This window comes from Arachis ipaensis, chromosome B4 (assembly GCF_059453495.1).
Source record: "Arachis ipaensis isolate K30076 ecotype BB chromosome B4, ASM5945349v1, whole genome shotgun sequence".
In the NCBI taxonomy this organism is placed as follows: Eukaryota; Viridiplantae; Streptophyta; class Magnoliopsida; order Fabales; family Fabaceae; genus Arachis; species Arachis ipaensis.
Genome location: NC_142439.1, coordinates 45,473,987 through 45,494,466, shown reverse-complemented (window position 1 = coordinate 45,494,466; position 20,480 = coordinate 45,473,987). Strand labels below are relative to the sequence as shown.

The 20,480-nt window shown below is 36.3% G+C and overlaps 1 non-coding gene across 1 annotated transcript; it reads right to left on the bottom strand.

The window, feature by feature from the left end:
* Positions 1–20,160: 20,160 nt before the first annotated feature.
* On the bottom strand, positions 20,161–20,268 carry LOC148567401 (small nucleolar RNA R71). The gene has a single exon (XR_015882572.1). It is a non-coding gene; the product is annotated as a small nucleolar RNA R71 (small nucleolar RNA).
* Positions 20,269–20,480: the final 212 nt, after the last annotated feature.

The following is a 20,480-nucleotide window of genomic DNA, read 5'->3' as shown; positions in this document are numbered from 1 at the left end:
GATAATCTGAAAAATCATGAAATTGATTCTTGAAGCAAGAAAAAGAAGTGAAGAACAAAGCTTGCAAAAAAATGGCAAAAAAGAAAAAAAAAAAGGGATCCAAGGCTTTGAGCATTAATGGATAGGAGGGCCTAAAGGCATAAAATACTGGCCTAAGCGGTTGAATCAAGCTGTCCCTAACCATGTGCTTGTGGCATGCAGGTCCAAGTGAAAAGCTTGAGACTGAGTGGTTAAAGTCATGATCTAAAGCAAAAGAGTGTGCTTAAGAACTCTAGACACCTCTTACTGGGGACTTTAGCAAAGCTGAGTCACAATCTGAAAATGTTCACCCAGTTATGTGTCTGTGGCATTTATGTATCCTGTAGTATTATTGGAAAACAAGATGCTTAGGGTCACAGCCAAGACTCATAAAGTAGCTGTGTTCAAGAATCAACATATTAAACTAGGAGAATCAATAACACTATCTGAATTCTGAGTTCCTATAGATGTCAATCATTCTGAACTTCAAAGAATAAAGTGAGATGCCAAAACTGTTCAGAAGCAAAAAGCTACTAGCCCTGCTCATCTGATTAGAATTTGAGCTTCACTTAAAACACTGGGATTCTATTGCAACTTGATCCTCTTTTTATCCTGTTTTATTTGTCTAGTTTCTTGAGGACAAGCAACAATTTAAGTTTGGTATGAGCAGATATTTTATACGCTTTTTGGTGATATTTTCATGTAGTTTTTAGTATGTTTTAGTTACTTTTTATTATATTTTATTAGTTTTTATGCAAATCACATTTCTGGACTTTACTATGAGTTTGTGTGTTTTTCTGTAATTTCAGGTGTTTTCTGGCTGAAATTGAGGGACCTGAGCAAAAATCTGATTCAGAGGCTGAGAAAGGACTGTAGATGCTGTTCGATTCTGACCTCCCTGCACTCAAAATGGATTTTATAGAGCTATAGAAGATCAATTGATGCATTCTCAATTGCGTTGGAAAGTAGACATCTTGGGCTTTCCAGCAATATATAATAGTTCATACTTGACTCGAGATTTGGTAGCACAAACTGGCATTTAAACGCCAGCTCCTTACCCTTTTCTGGCGTTAAACGCCAGAACTGGCATAAAAGTTGGAGTTAAATGCCAAAACTGGCACAAAAGCTGGAGTTCAACGCCAGGAAGAGCCTATGCACGTGAAAGCTTCAGTGCTCAGCCCAAACACACAGCAAGTGGGCCCCGGAAGTGGTTTTCTGCACTATCTATCTTAGCTTACTCATTTTCTGTAAACCTAGGTTACTAGTTGAGTATAAAAATTACTTTCAGAGATTCATTTTTACATCATGACATTTTTACATCTGAATTTTGTATCTTCTATGGCATGAGTCTCTAAACTCCATGGTTGGGGGTGAAGAGCTCTGCTGTGTCTCGATGGATTAATGCAATTACTACTATTTTCCATTCAATCACACTTGTTTCTATTCTAAGATATTCGCTCACACTTCAACATGATGAATGTGATGATCCGTGACACTCATCACCATTCTCAACCTATGAACGCGTACTTGACAACCACTTCCGTTCTACCTTAGATTGAGTGTGTATCTCTTTGGTTCCTGGTTCACGAGTTTGATTGCCTCTCCTAACAACAGAGCACTCAAATCTGTGAGATTAGAGTCTTCGTGGTATAAGCTAGAATCAATTGGCATCATTCTTGAGATTCGAAAAGTCTAAACCTTGTCTGTGTTATTCCGAGTAGGATCCAGGAAGGGATGACTGTGACGAGCTTCAAACTCACAAATGTTGGGCACAGTGACAGTGTGCAAAAGGATCAATGGATCTTATTCCAACACTAGTGAGAACCGACAGATGATTAGCCCTACGAAACCTGTAGCTGGACCATTTTCACTGAGAGGACGGATGATAGCCATTGACATCGGTGATCCACCAACATACAGCTTGCCATGGAAGGAGCCTTGCGTGTGTGAAGAAGAAGACAGTAGGAAAGCAGAGATTCAGAAGACAGAGCATCTCCAAAACCTCAACCTGTTCTCCATTACTGCATAACAAGTATTATTTAATCCATGTTCTTTTATTCATTCCAATTAAAACGGAGAATTATTATTGATATCCTGATTAAGAGTTACAAGATAACCATAGCTTGCTTTTAGCCGACAATCTCCGTGGGATCGACCCTTACTCACGTAAGGTATTACTTGGACGACCCAGTGCACTTGCTGGTTAGTTGTGCAGAATTGCAAAACTGTGATTGTGATTTCGTGCACCAGTAGCTTGCATCTAGATAGGTTGCATTGCATAAGTTCTACCATTTTGCCTTCACTTTTTTTATTCTCTTGAGCTTAGTATGAGGACATGCTAATGTTTAAGTGTGGGGAGATTGATAAACCCCATTTTTAGGGTTTATGTTGTGCTTAATTTAGTAGATTTTATCCATTATTCTCACACTTATGCATATAATTCGCATGTTTTATATTTTCCTTCCTAATTTTATGATATGATTGAAAATATGCTTCTTTGGCCTTAAACTTGCTAATTTTAATTCCTCTTTATACCATTCGATACCGTGATCCGTGTGTTAAGTGTTTACAGGCTATATAGGGCAGGAATGGCTTAGAGGATGGAGAGAAAGCTTGCAAAAATGGAAGGAACACAAGAAACAAAAGAGACGACCAGCGAGGATCGACGCGCATGCATGCCTCACGCGTGCGCGTGACTTGGAGCTTTTCATAGCGACGCGTATGCGTACCTAACGTGTACGCGTGACAAGTAACGTTGCACAGCGATGCGTGCTCATGAATGACACATACGCGTGACATGCGCAGAACACCATCGATGCGTACGCGTGACGTGCGCCACGTGAAGAAATTGCAGAAGACGCTGGGGCGATTTTGGGCTAGTTTTGGACCCAATTCTTGGCCCAGAAACTCATACTAGAGCCAGGGGATAAGTAGAGACTCAAGACATATTCACTTTTACACAATTTTTGTTTTTAGCTTTGAATCTTAGAGAGAAAACTAGTACTTCCTCTAGGGTTCTTGACGATCGGTTTTTCTATCGGTAAAGAAATGTAAAAATATAATCGCGTTGCAAATATAGCTTCTAAACCAACAGAAATTCCTTTCGTACAAACGTTTTGGTTGTCACAAGTAACAAACCCCTTTAAAATTGATAACCGAAGTATTTAAACCTCGGGTCGTCTTCTCAAGGAACTGCAGGGAGGTGTTCTTATTATTGGTTATGAGTTTTGTAAATTGGGGGTTTTGAAAGTAAGGAACAAGTAATTTAAATGACAAATAAATAAATAAATAACTGGTGGGTCACGCGGTCGCGTCATCTGGGAGTTTTCCTTGTCACGCGTTCGCTTCGGTCACGCGCACGCGTCATCTATGTTCTGCTTAAGGCACGCGTCCGCGTCAGTCACGCGTTCGCGTCTCTGCCTTTTCGCGCTGGGTATGCGGCCGCGTCGTCCATGCGTTCGCGTCGCTGCCAGTTTCTTCAAAAACTCCATTTTGTGCTTTCCTTCCATTTTTGTATGTTTCCTTTCCATCCTTTAAATCATTCCTACCTTAAGAGATCTGAAACTACTTAACACACAAATCACGGCATCGAATGGTAATAAAGGGTAATTAAAATTGATAATTTTTTAAGCATAGAAAACATATTTTTCACATATATCACATAATAAGGAAGGGTAAGTAAAACCATGCAATTTACATGAATAAGTGGGTGAAGGGTTGAATAAATCACTTAAATTGAGCACGAAATATATCATAAAATATGGGTTTATCAGTTCTTCACATTCATAGTTTTCTAGTTTTATGCTTTTGATTGGGATATTGAGAAGAGTTACTACCTCCGTTTAAAGTCTGTGCCATTACAGTTTGCTTTCTTATTTCCTTGCTCTTTTACTTTTTATTTACTTTGTTCAGAGTTACATATGGATATCTTCGATTTTGAAAGAATTAATGTAAAGAGTTATTTTTACCTTTAATTAATTTTTTGTTATTATTTTATTTGAATTTCCATGTCTTTTTTTCATTCCCTTTTTATGTTTATGAAAATTGCATTCATGTCAATGGAGTAGACTCCCAACTTGACTTGGGAGTTGATTAATAAGGAGACCTTTGAGTTGGAATACCCAAGTGTTAATTGGTAATTGGAAGTTGCTGGCTGACTCTCTAGTCACTAACGCTAATCCTTCCATAGGAGAGGATTAGGAATTGTGAATCGGAGTTGGTTTCGTTACTTGACTTTCCATTATTCGGTAAGGGATAACTAAGTAAAAACAACAACCTCTTTCCATTACACTTGGGAAAATTCAACAAGGATAGAACTTCCAATTAATCTTCTCCCAGTCAAGGCTTTTTATTTCAAATATATAAAACCTCTTGTTAATTTTCATTGCTTTAATTAATAATTATTTTATTTTCCCGTTCTCCAACTCTAAAACTTCCCAGAAAATTTTGAACCAATAAATAGCACTCTTTTGTCAACTCGTTGGGAGACGACCTGGGAATTCTATTCCCTGTATTTTATTCTTAAATTGTGACAACTCTTTTTAAATTGATAAGCGGAATTTTCGTTGGTTAAGAACTGTACTTGCAACGCTATCTTCACTATAAATTCTTAATCGGCAATTTTTTGCCCGTCAATGTCTCCTTAGGGACTTCTCATGTTTAGGGTCAGGATCAAAGAGAGGTCCTTTGTCTCTGTTCCTGGTAATAAACAAGAAAAAAAAAACAAGAAAGAAGAAGAATGGGAGCTCTATGTTCAAGAACAGAGGACTCCCTATGAGATGTGAAGAAGAAAGAAAAGAAGAATGATGATAGAAGAAAAGGAAGAAAGAATTCGGCTATAAAAGGTGAAGAATTCGAAACTTAGAAGTGAAACTAGAATTAAAATATTTTTGTTTTCATTTTAATTATTTACTAAATTCAAAAATAAAGGTTAATGAACTAAAAAGATTTGAAAATTAGATGATGATTTTTGAAAAAGAAGAGAGAGAAATAGAGAAGATATTTTCGAAAATTAGAAAAGAGAGAAGTAGTTAGGAAGTTTTGAAAAAGAAGAAAGAGAAAACAAGTAACTAATTAAAAAAGATTTGAAAACAAGATAAGATAGAATATTAGAAAATATTTGAATTTAAAATTTCAAATTTAAAAAGATAAGATAAGAAATTAAGAGGTTTTGAAAAAGATTTGAAAGAGATAAGATTTGAAATTTGATTTTGAAAAAGATTTGATTTTGAATTCTGAAAAGAGAAAGATAAGATAAAGAAGTTAAGAAAGATAAGTTTTAACTTAAAAAGATTTGAAATCAAATTTGAAAAGATAGTTTTTAATTCAAAAAGATATGAAATTTAAATTTTAAAAGAAAGATAAGATAAGAAGGAATCAAATTTAAAAGAAAAGATTTTAAAAGATTTTAAAAAGATATGATTTTGAAATTTAATTTTTACTTGACTAACAAGGAAATGCCTAATTTAAAATTCTTAAGCAAGAATTTCAAAAATTTCAAATAAAGATAAGAAAAGATATTTAAATTTTTTTTATTTTTGAATTTAATGAAGAAAGAGAAAAATAAACAAAGGACACCAAACTTAAAATTTTTAGATCTAAGACACCTAGAATTCGAAAATTGCAAAGAAAAACACAAAGAGACACTAAACTTAAAAATTTTAAGATCAAAACAAGAAGAAAAACAAGAACACTTTGAAGATTAAAAAGAACACCAAGAACAAAACTCAAAGAATTAAAGAAAAATAAGAATATGAAGTGGACACCAAACTTAAAAATTTTGAAAACCAAAGAAACCAATTTCGAAAATTTTTAAAAGAAAAGATACGGGAAGACACCAAACTTAAAGATTGACACAAGATTCAAACAAAAGACACTATTTTTGAAAATTTTTAGAAAAAGACTCAAGAAATTCGAAAAAGACTCAAACAAGAACAAGAACAAAGACTCAAACAAAAGATCAAGATTAGAAAAGAAAATGTTTTTGAAAAAGTTTTGAATTTGTTTTCGAAAAGAGGAAGAAAATAAAAGACGTAAAAATTAAAGACAATACCTAATCAAAGCAACAAGATAATCCATTAGTTGTCTAAACTCGATCAATCCCCGGCAACGTGCCAAAAACTTGGTGCACGGGTTCCCACACTCCGTACAGCTGAACCAGCAAGAGCACTGGGTCATCCAAGTAAAACTTGAGGTGAGTCAGGGTCGATCCCACGAGGATTGTCGGCTTGAATCAAGCTGTGGTTATCTTGTAGATCTTAGTCAGCCGGACAGAAAAGTGTTTGTTTGTTGAATGCATAAAAGTCAAATAAGAATGAAATTACTTAAATTGAGTGAAACTAGTGATAAGAAGATGGTTAAGGCTTCAGAGATGCTTGATTCTTCTAGATTACTCCAGTCTTACTGTCAACTCCAACTGTGACTGATTTCTTCTATGGCAGGCTGTATGTGATCAACGCCTTTCTTGAGAGGTCGCCGATTCTCCTCCAGTGCTGAACCCCAGGGTTTGTGCGGATCCAGTCTGATTGAGGGTGAAGCTCCAACAGTTCATTCTCCTTGATGATCCTACTCAAAATGCCACAGACAAGGTCGAAGCTTCCAGATCAGGGAATGCTGTGGCTTGTGGTTCTAGCCTTTACCACAAAGACTCTAATCTCCCCGTGCCTCGCCTGAACTGGTGTCTTGAGAAGTCCCAACGAAGTCGTGGATTAGCCGTCTAAGAGATGTACAATCAAGCTAGTAGTTCAGTGTTGTCCGATGAAAGACTCACTCTGAACCCATGTAGAATGAGATAACCTTGTGCCGGTTCAACGCATTCATAAGGATGAAGAACGAAGATACATCTTAGAATAGTGAATCAAACACGAATTGGAATAGAACAGTAGTACTTTTATTAATCCATAAAACTCAGTAGAGCTCCTAGCCTCAACCTAGGAGGTTTAGAGACTCATACTGATAAAGAATACAATGCGAAACGTGTAAAGTGTCAAAAGTCTTTCCTAAAAGTCCTCTGAAGATAATGTAGAATATCCTTTAAATACTAAACTAATGACTAAAGATTACATAAGAAAGGTAAAACAGTCTTTTAGTGCGAAAATCTACTTCTGGGGCCCACTTGGTGAGTGTTTGGGCTGAGCAAAAGAGTAAGCCACGTGCTAGGAGGGCTCCTTGGCATTGAACGCCTGCTTGGGGGTCCTTCTTGGGCGTTGGAACGCTGGCTACTCCCTTGTGGGCGTTGAACGCCCGGATTGGGGTAGATGGCTGGCATTGAACGCCAGTTTTAGGCCTTCCATTCTAAAGCAAAGTATGGACAATTATATATTTCTGGAAAGCCCTGGATGTTAGCTTTCCATATCTGTTGAGAACGCTCCATATGAACTTTTATAGCTCCAAAAAAGCTCTTTCGAGTGCAAGGAGGTCAGATCCTGATAGCATCTGCAGTGCTGTCTCTGCCTCTGAATCAGACTTTTGCTCCAGCTCCTCAATTTCAGCCAGAAAATACTTAAAATTGCATAAAAACACACAAACTCAAAGTAGAATCCAAAAAATGTGAATTTTACAGTAAAACCTATGAAAACTTAATAAAACTTAAACAAAACATGCTAAAAACTACATGAAAATGATACCAAAAATCGTATAAAATAGCCACTCATCAGGGGGAGAATAACGGCCCTTAGGGCAGGCTTTATTGGGATCGGTATAATCGACACCCATTCTCTACTTTTCGTTTTGTTTTTTCACCAACACTACATTAGCTAACCATAGTGGATATTTTACCTCCCTTATAAGCCCTGCCTCCAGTAGGGCTTGCACTTGTTCTTCCACGATCTGTGTCCGTTTTGGTCTGAGCTTCCTGCGATTCTGCTGAATAGGTGGGGAGACAGGTTTATGGGACATCAGGTCGGGATTTATGCCGGGTGATGGGTGAAAATTAGATTTCCACACAATCTCACCGGCAAGTGTACCGAATCGCATCAAATAGTAATAACTCACAAGAGTGAGGTCAATCCCACAGGGATTGATGGATCAAGCAACTTTAGTGAGGTGATTAGTTTAGTCAAGCTAACAGTGATGAATTAAGTGAAATTTGAGCAGTAGAATGTAAATGGCAAGGAATTGTAAATTGCAAAAAGTAAATTTCAGTGAAAGTAAAGTGCAGAATGTAAATTAGCTGAAGCTTAAAGAGCAAGAAATGTAAATTGCAATAAATGTAAAGGGAATGGGTTGTAGGGAAATTAAAGGAAGCAATAGATCAGACACAGAAAAATTGCAGAAGAATTAAATTACAGGAAAAGTAAATTCAATCACAGCAAACTCAATTGTAAAGTTGCAGAAGGTAAAATTGCAGAAAAGGAAATTGTAGCAGAGAAGTATAAGAAATGAAAATTGCATAAAGCTGAATTGAATTCTAAAATATAGAGAGTGCAGAAAAAGAAAAGTGATTCAAAGAGAGCCTTCTATTCTAATCCTACTCCTACTCCTACTACTGCAGCCTAACCGAGCTCTCTCTTTTAACAGAAATAAAGCCTTTTTATAGACATTCCTAAATTACAAATGAAATTGAAATTGAAAACAAATTACAATTAAAATGAAAATCCTATTCTAGACGCTCCTTGTGCCTTTGCTTGAGTGATCTGAGTGGGCTTTGCTTGCTGTAGTTCAAATGGGCTCAGAATGAAATTATTTGAGCAGAGTTGCAACTTCCAGGTGAGCGTAGCATTCATTTAGAGAACGGAGCGTTCGGGCATACCACGTACGCGGGCTATCCGCTTCTGCGTCCTTGGTGTTTCGGCTCATCGACGCGTACGCGTCACTTGCGCGTACGCGTCCCTTGCAGCGTTAACTTAGTGTGCACTACGTTGGCTGCCCCGCGTGCACGTCTTGTGCGCTTGCGTGTCCCTAGCATTCCTAATCATCGGCACGAGCGAGTACTGTGCGCGAGCGCGTCCTTGAACAGCGTTATTAACTGAACGCTCCGTTTGCACTATGAACGCTATGTACGCGTGCGCGCCTTGTGCGCTTGTGCATGTATAGCAACATATCAATTCTGCATTCTAGCGTCTTGTACGCGTTTGCATCCATCACCACTTTTATTCCGTCGGCGAGGGCGCGGCAGGTGCGCGTGCGCGTCGGTTGCAAAATTCCAATTCCAATTTTGGAATTGCACGAAAACGTTCACTTATGCAACGTAGCGTTCTCTTTGCAAATGAACGTTGATGGTGAAATAGAGCACGCTTCCTTGATTTAGTCATGGGCCATGCTTTTAAAAGCGTGGCCTAAGGCTCCAAAGCGTGCCTAAACTCCAAAACGTGCCCCAAAATTCTCTTTTCTCCTTTTTAGCTTATTTTGTGCTTTTTTTTTCTCCCTTTCTTCTTATTTCCTACAAAGTTTATAAAATCAAAAGATCAAAGAAAGATACCATTTAAGCACAAAAGCATTCAATATTTAAGCACTAATTATCACTTTCTTGTATGAAAAAGCATAGAAAAACATGACATGATGACATGTCATTGATGAGTGAATTCTTTGATGGTATAGAATTTCCTCAAATGAATGAATTCACTATTGCAAGTATAGTTCTACACTAACAAATAATCCTCCCAATCAAAAATTTAGTTGTCACAAAGAACAAACCCCAAATAAGAATTAACCGAAGTATTTAGACTCTGGGTCGTCTCACAAGGAATTGCAATGAAGTGGGCAATTATTGGCTATGAAGGACAAGGGGGTTTGATTTATAATAGGACAAGAAAAGTAAATGGCAAGAAAAGTAAATCAAACAAGCAATTAAAGAAAGCAAAATAAAGAACTCTTGGCTAAGACATGGGAAATTAAGATCACCATCCTTGTCAACAAACCAAATATTGATAATTATGAGGGGCCAACCTATTAAGTCTACCTCCAAAAGCCTTAAGTACGTAACGTCTACTCCTAAGCTTGAAGTACGTCAAATAGATTTGATCACATCAACCCATAAGTCCCAACCTAGCTACTAATTGACTTAGTAGTGGGTTAGTGTCAATGAGTATCAAATTGATCACCAAGGGTTCTCAAATCATCAATTCAATAATACCCAATGACTAATGGTCACTCAATTCCCTTAGCCTAGGCCAAGAGTCAAGAGAACTAATCAAAAACTAAAGAAAATATTTCATCATACATCTAGAGTGCAATAAAAGTAAACATCATAAATTGCAAGAATCAATAAAATCTACCAACTACAAATTGCAAGAAAAGTAAGATCACAACTCAAATCATCAATAAAAGAACATCAAATATTAAATTTCATTAAATGTAAACAAAATCCAACATGAGCATTCATAAACATAAAAGAGACATAAAAGTAAAATTGACAAGAGAACTAAGGAGAATAGAGTAGTAGAACAAGAAATTGTAAAGGAAATAAGATGAGAACATGGAATTAAGCCTAGATCTACGATAGAAATGTCCTAAGAACCCTAATTCTAGAGAGAAGATGGAGCTTTTCTCTCTAGAAACTAACCTACATGATGCTAAGTTACAAACAATTGCTTCCCCTCTTTGCTCAAGCTTCAATTCTGCATGAAATACCCTCAGAAACAAGTTGGAATTGGGCCTGCGCAACCCAGAAATCGCCCCCAGCGTTTTGCCTTTAAGTGAGTCACGTGCGAGTATCGACTGCACGTCGCTTGGCCAAATTCCCATCCACGCGTATGCGTCATGTGCGCGTACGCGTCGCCATACAACTACACTATCCACGCGTGCGCGTCTACTGTGCGTGCGCATGGGTTGATGTACTCCAAATCTTTGTTTCTTCATGCATTCTCCACTTTGTAAGCTTTTCTCTTCATTTCTTCCATCCAATACTTGCCTTATGAACCTGAAATCACTCAACAAACACATCAAGGCATTAAATGGAATTAAAGTGAATTAAAATCACTAAATTAAGGTCCTAAAAAGTATGTTTTTACCCTTAAGCACAATTTAAGGGAGAATTACAAAACCATGCTATTTTATTGAATAAATGTGGGAAAAATGTGATAAAATCCCCTAAAATAAGCACAAGATAAACCACAAAATTGGGGTTTATCAAACCTCCCCACACTTAAACTCAGCATGTCCTCGTGCTAAAATCAAGAAAGAAGCAAAGGGTATGGTATCACATTTATTCAATGCAAATTAACTACATGCAAATATCTATCTAAATGCAATCTATCTACATGAATGCATCTGCTTGGTCAAAATAATCAATTTCCAAGAATACATATATACGTACAAGGGCTAAGGCAATAGCAATCAAAGATTGAATTGAGTTGTTGAAAGACTTGACAAACTTGCAAGAAAAGATGATCATGGGTGGAAACATGTAATTGAGCAATCGAACCCTCACCGGATGTGTATCTGCTCTAGTCACTCAAGTGTATGGGGTTGATTCAATCAATTCTCCCCTAATCATGCTTTCCAAGATTTGTTTTTCATCAAACAATCAACAATTATTTCATGCATGCATACAAGTATCATGAGGTCTTTCCCATAGGTTGTAATGGGGCTAAGGTCAAGGTAAGTGATAAACCACTATTTTATGGTTTATCTTGTGCTCAATTGAGTGGATTTTATCAATCTTTACCCACTTATTCATACTATTTGCATGGTTTTACATTTGCCTTCCTGATTATGTACTTTGATTGAAAACATGCTTCTTTGATCTTATATTTGCTTATTATTAATCATCTCTTATTACCATTAGATACCTTGATATGTGTGTTAAGTGATTTCAGAGATTACAGGGCAAGAATGGCTCAGAGGATGGAAAGGAAGCATGCAAAAGTGGAAGGAATACAAGAAGTTGGAGAAATTGCTAAGCTGTCCAGCCTGACCTCTTCGCACTCAAACGGCTATAACTTTAGCTGCAGAGGTCCAAACGACACGGTTCTAGTTGCGTTGGAAAGCTAACGTCTGGGGCTTCGATTTGATATATAATATGCCATAGTTTTTCTGATGCTAGGCAACGTGACCGCGTGCTCCATGCGGTCACGTCGCAGTGACGGAAATCAGCGTGTTTGAATTCTTCTCCAGCGATTTTTGGGCTGTTTTCGACCCAGTTTGCGGCCCAGAAAACACATATTAGAGGCTATAAAGTGGGGGAATCCATTCATTCATGAGGAAGCTTTTCACAATTCACAATTTTAGGAGTAGATGTAGTTTTTAGAGAGGGAGGTTCTCTCCTCTCTCTTAGGATTAAGATTTAGGACTTCTCTTAGTTTTAGGAGTGACTCTCAATCCAGGTTCAATGTTCTTTTATTTATTTTTCCAATTTAATTTATGAACATCCATGTCAGATTTAAGTTCTTTTGTTAATGCAATTTGAGGTATTTCAGTTTAATATTGCTTTCTTTTATTTACATGATTATTGCTTCCCATCTGAAGGCATTCTTATTCCAGTAGATTTACTTTTCCCCTTTTGGTTTTGGTTAAGAAATCAGTAACTCAAGAGTTATCCAATTCAACAGCATAATTGATAATTGTTATCTTGCCAATTGAGTTGAACTTCAATAATCCCAATCTTTTCTTAAGAAATAAATAGGATTCGAAGATCAAACCAATTTATCCCTTGACTTTTCTTTGCTTTAGTAAAGGTCAACTAAGTGGAATTAAGATTCAACTTTCATTATTATTGATAAGGATAACTAAGTCTGGACTTTCAATTTCTCATACCTTGCCAAAAGTTTATTTTATAGTTATTTATTTATTTTATTTGTCATTTAAATATATCTGTGCCCATTGCCCAAACTCCTAAACCCCCAATTTACAAAACTCATAACCAATAATAAGAACATACCTCCCTGCAATTTCTTGAGAAGACGACCCGAGGTTTAAATACTCGGTTATCAATTTTAAAAGGGGTTTGTTACTTGTGACAACCAAAACTTTTGTAAGAAAGGTTGATTGCTTGGTTTAGTAATTATACTTACAACCAGAGTTTACTATAACCTCTAAACCATCAATCCTCAGTTCTTCAGTAAGGATGCATATGGTCAAGTGGACTAGAAATTTGAATCTTTGATGAGCTTAAACTTCCCACCTAACCTATGTAACAACCTATACAATTTAAATGCTAACCTAACTACTCATTCTTCACTTTTTTCACACACTCATGCATTCTCTTTTGATCACCATACATATGCATTGATTTTTTTTATTGAACTTTAAACTTTGGGGCATTTTGTCCCCTTCTTATTGCTTTTCTTTTTCTTTCTTTTATCTGTTTTTTTTCTTTATATATATATATATATATATTTCTTTTTTTTCTCATTTTTTTCTTTTCAAACTAAAATATATACAAAAGCATCAATGCGTATGGTTTCACATTTAATTAACACATGAGTATGTACCCAATTCCCAAAATTTTCAACAAAAATATAAAATATACTTTTATCTCTACCCAATGTTCCCAACTCTCCCAAAATCAAATGATAAGCACTCTCACTAGTCTAAGCTAGTCAAAGATCCAAATTAAGAACATTTATTATATTTTACTTTAGGCTTGTAATGTGCTAAAATTAAGAACAAATGGGTTAAGCATAGGCTCAAAATTGGCTAAAAATGAAAGATAAAAGGTAGGCTATTTGGGTAAGTGAGCTAATTGAAACAATGGCCTCAATCATATAAGTGCATGTACACACAAAATAATTGACATAAAGAATCAAACAAATCAAAGATTACAATCATAGGAAGAGAATAATGCACACAAGAATGAGAATAAGTGGTTATATGATGCAACCACACAATTAGGCTCAAATCTCACATGCTTGTGTTCTTAGCTCAAAAATCATGTTCCACAATATATGTAATTCATGCAAGTTCTAAAAAAAATTTTTTTCAATCAATTGGGGTGCCCTATAGGTAAAATTCTTGAAAAATTTCATTATTTTGACTAAGCTTATTATATATATATATGCAAAACAAGAAAATGCAACTAAAAATCCTAAAAGTCCTAAAGATGAAATGCAAAAGTGTTGGGATTAGAAACTTGTCATCCAAAAACACCGATCGGTCGGACAACCTCCCCACACTTAAAAGTTTGTACCGTCCTCGGTGCACTCAAAGATAAGCAAGGGGGTACGGCGACTCTCCGGGTTGCTACCTTCAGCTGGTAGGTTAACCGGTTGCTGCGTGTTCTTCCTTCCGCTTCCATTTTTTTGCTTATGGTGCATCGGTCATGAAAAATAGAAAATAACACTGTAAGATGAGAAAATAAAAAGCAAGGAATCGTAAATTATTGGAATGAGGTAAATCATTAGAATTGAGTGAGTGAATTGGTGTGACATTGATGAATAATAGGTGTGCGAATTCTAAATTAGGCGCCCTTTAGAACACACACGCTATCATAGAGAGCTATGTCATAATTATACAAAGAAAGCATACACTTCACTCATTTTACTATGCTTGATATACTTTAAACTTATAGGTTAAGATAACCCAACAAGCAATAAAGACGCATGAAAGCATTCAAGCCAAAAGTCAAGCAATTGTGAAATGGATAATGAATGGACATTGATTGATGTGCAAGGTAACTTTAATGAACAAGATGGAATGTGAAACTTACACATCAAACGATGACACATATTGAAGTTTAATTACAATACTTAAGTGAGATAGAAGTGGAGCACATGGATGCTATGGAATTTAAGAAAAAGAATATAAAAGTAAAAATCAATCACATAGCAAGCATGGTCTACAAAGCTTTACAAAGCTCAAAAATATGTCACTTAGGTAAGCTTTCGATCCAATTTCACAATTCCACAATCTTGATGCATGAAATAGGTGATGTGGATAAGGCTCAATCATGAATAAGTAACACCTAAGAAACAATGCATCGATAATGTACGATTGCCTAACAATAGATGATGAATGCATGGTGGCCAAAACATGCAATTCAAAGGGTTAAGATGCATGAAGGCAATGTAACATGTACTTGGTATTCAAAAACATTAAGCACGAAAAGTTCCAAACCAAGTAACCAAATACAACCTCAACAAAGAAATCCAACAATGACAATTAACAACAATGATGTTAGACTAACATCCTATTAGTAATAAGCAGCAGTAAAATAGTAAACAAGATTAGTAATCCAATACTTATAATGGAAAACAAAAGTTAAACTAACGAACTAACTAAAAGAAATGGTGTTATATGATATTTAGTAGTGTTGGATGATGTTTGAAGGGTGGAAAGAAAAGAAGAGAAGAGAGAAGAAGGAAAGAAATGGAAAGAAGAGAAGAAAAGAAGATGGTTGATGTAGGGTAGGTCACGCATGCGCGTCAGTGATGCATGCATGTGGAATGGTGAAATGGGCGCGACGCATACGCGTGCGGCATACGTGCGCATTGATGGGTTATTTCAAGAGCGACGCATACGCGCAGTAGCTTTGCGCAAAAGGAACAGTGCATGCGCGCTGTTCGCGTGACTTTCGGGAAAATGGCTGGGAACTAGAAATATGCAATCCACGCGTACGCGTGGATGATGCGTGCGCATGGATGGTTGGAAATACTTGGGTCACGCGTACGCATGAAGTGCGCGTACGCGTGAATGGTGCTCTGTTTTTCAAATTTTTTATATGTTTTTGCACCATACCAAGCATTCTAAACCTCTAAACAGCTACCAGAACATTATAAAACCTTATTTAACCTACTAGACTCCCAAATAAACTCAAGTAACTAAACAAGACATGAAATTAAACCTAAATTACCAATATTTACAAAGGAGAAAAAGAAAAGAGTTTACCATGGTGGGTTCTCTCCCGCCTAGTACTTTTGTTTATTGTCCTTAAGTTAGACTTATGGGGAGCTCTTCATCAAGGTGGCTTGTGCTTGAATCCATCCTTGAACATCCACCAATGCTTGGACTTCCATTGTTCTTCTTCATTCAAGGATAATAACTCCAAGCTTTAATGGAGTTCTTCACAAACCATGGGCACCCAAAGTTGATCCCTGATGAGCGGATAATTTATACGCTTTTTGGCATTGTTTTTAGTATATTTTTAGTAGAATCTAGTTACTTTTAGGGATGTTTTTAATATATTTTATGTTAAATTCACATTTCTGGACTTTACTATGAGTTTGTGTGTTTTTCTGTGATTTCAGGTATTTTCTGGCTGAAATTGAGGGACTTGAGCAAAAATCAGATTCAGAGGTTGAAGAAGGACTGCTGATGCTGTTGGATTCTGACCTTCCTGCACTCAAAGTGGCTTTTCTGGAGCTACAGAACTCGAAATGGCGCGCTTCCAATTGCGTTGGAAAGTAGACATCCAGGGCTTTCCAGCAATATATAATAGTCCATAATTTGGCGAAGAATAGACGACACAAACTGGCGTTCAACGCCAGCTCTCTGCCCAAATCTGGCGTCCAGCGCCAGAAAAGGATCCAAAACCAGAGTTGAACGCCCAAACTGGCACAAAAACTGGCGTTCAACTCCACAAATGGCCTCTGCACGTGTAACACTCAAAGCTCAGCCCAAACACACACCAAGTGGGCCCAGGAAGTGGATTTATGCATCAATAACTTACTTCTGTAAACCCTAGTGACTAGTTTATTATAAATAGGACCTTTTAGTATTGTATTAGACATCTTGGAACGCATTGTTCTTAGACCATGGGGGCTGGCCACACGGCCATGCCTGGACCTTTCACTTATGTATTTTTAACGGTAGAGTTTCTACACTCCATAGATTAAGGTGTGGAGCTCTGCTGTTCCTCAAAGATTAATGCAAAGTACTACTGTTTTCTATTCAATTCATCTTATTTCGCTTCTAAGATATCCATTCGCACCCAAGAACGTGATGAAGGTGATGATTATGTGTGACGCTCATCACCATTCTCCCCTATGAACACGTGCCTGACAAACACTTCCGTTCTACATGAAATAAGCTAGAATGAATATCTCTTAGATCTCCTAACCAGAATCTTCGTGGCGTAAGCTAGAATGATGGCGGCATTCAGGAGAATCCGGAAGGTCTAAACCTTGTCTGTGGTATTCTGAGTAGGATTCAATGATTGAATGACTGTGACGAGCTCCTAACTCGCGATTGCAGAGCGTTAGTGACAGACGCAAAAGGATAGTAAATCCTATTCCAGCATGATCGAGAACCGACAGATGAATAGCCGTGCCGTGACAGGGTGCGTGAGCATATTATTCACTGAGAGGATAAGATGAAGCCATTGACAAGGGTGATGCCTCCAGACGATTAGCCGTGCCGTGACAGGGCATTGGATCATTTTCCCGAGAGATGACCGAAAGTAGCCATTGACAGTGGTGATGTATCACATAAAGCCAGCCATGGAAAGGAGTAAGACTGATTGGATGAAGATAGCAGGAAAGCAGAGGTTCAGAGGAACGAGAAGCATCTCCATTCGCTTATCTGAAATTCCTACCAATGATTTACATAAGTACCTCTATCCCTATTCTATTATTTATTATTTGAAAACACCATTATCAATTTATATCTGCCTAACTGAGATTTGCAAGGTGACCATAGCTTGCTTCATACCAACAATCTCCGTGGGATTCGACCCTTACTCACGTAAGGTATTACTTGGACGACCCAGTGCACTTGCTGGTTAGTTGTATCGAAGTTGTGACAAATCATGAATGTGTAATCACGATTACGCGTACCAAGTTGCTCACGTGCCAGGAATAGTTTGAGCCTGGACATCACAATTTCGTGCACCAAGTTTTTGGCGCCGTTGCCGGGGATTGTTCGAGTTTGGACAACTGACGGTTCATCTTGTTGCTCAGATTAGGTAATTTTCTTTTTGTTTTGTTTTCAAAAATTTTTCAAAAAGCTTTCAAAAATTTTTCTTTTGTTTTCGAAAAAAAAAAAATAAAATAAAATAAAATAATAAAAATAATGTTTTCAAAAATAAATTATTCTATGGCTTCAAGATTTTTAAGAATGAATTCTAGTGTTTCATGAAACATGTTGAATCATATCTGGCTGTAAAGCCATACCCAAACTACTTTGGGATTAGTATTCAACTAATCACTCCATCCCATGTAATTATATGTTAAAGCTTGGCTGGCTGTTAAGCCATGCCAGACCCTTTGATTGGAGCTTTAAGACTAACATGGTAAGATTCCTGGAATTCATATTAAAAATTTTGGAATCCTTATTTTTCCTTTTTCTAAATAACTTTTCGAAAAATATAAAATAAAAATCCAAAAAAATTAGAAAATCATAAAAATCAAAAAAAAATATTTTTGTGTTTCTTGTTTGAGTCTTGAGCCATGTTATAAGTTTGGTGTCAATTGCATATGCATCTTGCATTTTTTCGAAAAATCATGCATTCATAGTGTTCTTCATGATCTTCAAGTTGTTCTTGGTAAGTCTTCTTGTTTGATCTTGATGATTTTTTGTTTTGTGTCTTTTCATGTTTATCATATGCATTCTTGAATTCTTAGTGCGTAAGCATTAAAGAATTCTAAGTTTGGTGTCTTGCATGTTTTCTTTGCATTAAAAATTTTTCAAAATTGTGTCTATGATGTTCATCTTGACATTCATAGTGTTCTTGGTGTTCATCTTGACATTCATAGCATTCTTGCATGCATTCATTGTTTTGATCTAAAAATTTCATGCATTGCATCTTTTTAGTGTTTTTCTCTTGCATCATAAAAATTCAAAAATCAAAAAAATATCTTTCCTCTTTTCTCTCATCAAATTTGAAAATTTGGATTGACTTTTTCAAAAATTTTTAAAATCAAGTTGTTTCTCATGAGTCAAATCAAATTTTCAATTTGAAAATCTTATCTTTTTCAAAATCTTTTTCAAAAATCAAATCTTTTTCAAAATTCTTAGTTATTTTCGAAAATTAAAAAAATCTTTTTCAAAAATCTTTTTCTTATTTTTATATCAAATTTTCGAAAATAATATAATCAATTAATGTTTTGATTCAAAAATTTGAAGTTTGTTACTTGCTTGTTAAGAAAGATTCAAACTTTAAGTTCTAGAATCATATCTTGTGATTTCTTATGAATCAAGTCATTAATTGTGGTTTTAAAAATCAAATCTTTTTCAAAAAACTAATTTCTATCATATCTTTTCAAAAAAAAAAAATATCTTCTTATCTTATCTTTTTCAAAATTTGATTTCAAAATATCTTCTCTAACTTCCTAACTTCTTATCTTTTCAAAATTTGTTTCAACTAACTAACTAACTTTTTGTTTGTTTCTTAACTTTTTCAAAACCACCTAACTAACTCTCTCTCTCTCATTTTCGAAAATATCTCCCCTCTTTTTCAAAAATTCTTTTTAATTTATTAATTATTTTAATTTTTAAAATCTTAATTTTCGAAAATCACTAACACAATTTTAAAAACCAATTTTCAAAAATCACTAACTCCTTTTCAAAAATAATTTTCGAAAATTCCCTCTTTCTCTCTCATTCTATTCTATTTATTCATTCATATCCTAACATCTCATCTCACATCTCTTCCATCGGTACAGTTGTGTTTCTTCCTTTACATCACATTCTTTGTCTCCCACTCTTTTCTTCCACTCACAAAGGGATCCCTATACTGTGGTATAAAGGATCTCTATTATTATTATTATTATTTTTCTGTGCCTTCTTCTTTGTCATATGAGCAGGAGCAAGGACAAGAACATTATTGTGGAAGCAGATCCAGAACCTGAAAGGACTCTGAAGAGAAAATTAAGAGAAGCTAAAATACAACAATCCAGAGATAACCTTTTAGAAATTTTCGAACAGGCAAAGGAGATGGCAGCCGAAAATAATAATAATGTAAGGAAGATGCTTGGTGACTTTACTGCACCTAATTCCAATTTACATGGAAGAAGCATCTCCATTCCTGCCATTGGAGCAAACAAATTTGAGCTGAAACCTCAATTAGTTTCTCTGATGCAGCAGAACTGCAAGTTTCATGGACTTCCATCTGAAGATCCTTTTCAGTTTTTAACTGAATTCTTGCAGATATGTGATACTGTTAAGACTAATGGAATAGATCCTGAAGTCTACAGGCTCATGCTTTTCCCTTTTGCTGTAAGAGACAGAGCTAGATTATGGTTGGATTCTCAACCCAAAGACAGCCTGAACTCTTGGGATAAGCTGGTCACGACTTTCTTAGCCAAGTACTTTCCTCCTCAAAAGCTGAGCAAGCTTAGAGCTGATGTTCAAACCTTCAGACAGAAAGAAGGTGAATCTCTCTATGAAGCTTGGGAAAGATACAAACAGTTGACCAAAAAGTGTCCTTCTGACATGCTTTCAGAATGGACCATCATGGATATATTCTATGATGGTCTGTCTGAGTTATCTAAGATGTCATTGGATACTTCTGCAGGTGGATCCATTCACCTAAAGAAAACGCCTGCAGAAGCTCAAGAACTCATTGACATGGTTGCTAATAACTAGTTCATGTACACTTCTGAAAGGAATCCTGTGATTAATGGGACGCCTATGAAGAAGGGAGTTCTTGA